This window comes from Bison bison, unplaced genomic scaffold (assembly GCF_000754665.1).
Source record: "Bison bison bison isolate TAMUID 2011002044 unplaced genomic scaffold, Bison_UMD1.0 scf7180017853345, whole genome shotgun sequence".
NCBI lineage: Eukaryota > Metazoa > Chordata > Mammalia > Artiodactyla > Bovidae > Bison > Bison bison.
The window spans coordinates 19,309-19,660 of record NW_011483918.1 but is presented as its reverse complement, the minus strand read 5'-3'; the positions used below and the strand labels follow the sequence as shown (position 1 = coordinate 19,660).

Genomic DNA, 352 nt, shown 5'->3' with positions numbered 1-352 from the left:
CGGCGTGGCAGGCGCCCAGGGGCAGCCAGGCCTGAGGCCCGAGGCCCTGGGGCTCCTGCCTTGGGGGCCCAACCCCCCAGACCCACACATCCATGTGGGTCAGCTCACTGAGGATGGGTGGGGTCCACGTCTGCCGCTCTGGCCCCCAGGCCCCCAGGACAGACACGGTGGGTTTCAATAAATATGTGTTGGGAAGGGGCATGCAGGCCGGCTCTGTCCCCACAGCCCAGCTGCCTGGCGGTGGGGGGGTTCCCGCTCAGGTGGGCAGTGGCAGCTTGGGGCTGGTCCTTAGAGGAACGGGGGTCTGGCGGGCAGAGGTCAGTGGGGGGGCTGTGGGTGTCCCATGGGGGGT

The 352-nt window shown here is 69.6% G+C and overlaps 1 protein-coding gene across 1 annotated transcript in view; it reads right to left on the bottom strand.

Annotated features, from left to right (window-relative positions):
* ADAP1 (ArfGAP with dual PH domains 1) overlaps window positions 1-352 on the bottom strand; it is an 11,298-nt gene that overhangs the window by 1,000 nt on the left and 9,946 nt on the right. The window lies entirely within an intron of this gene.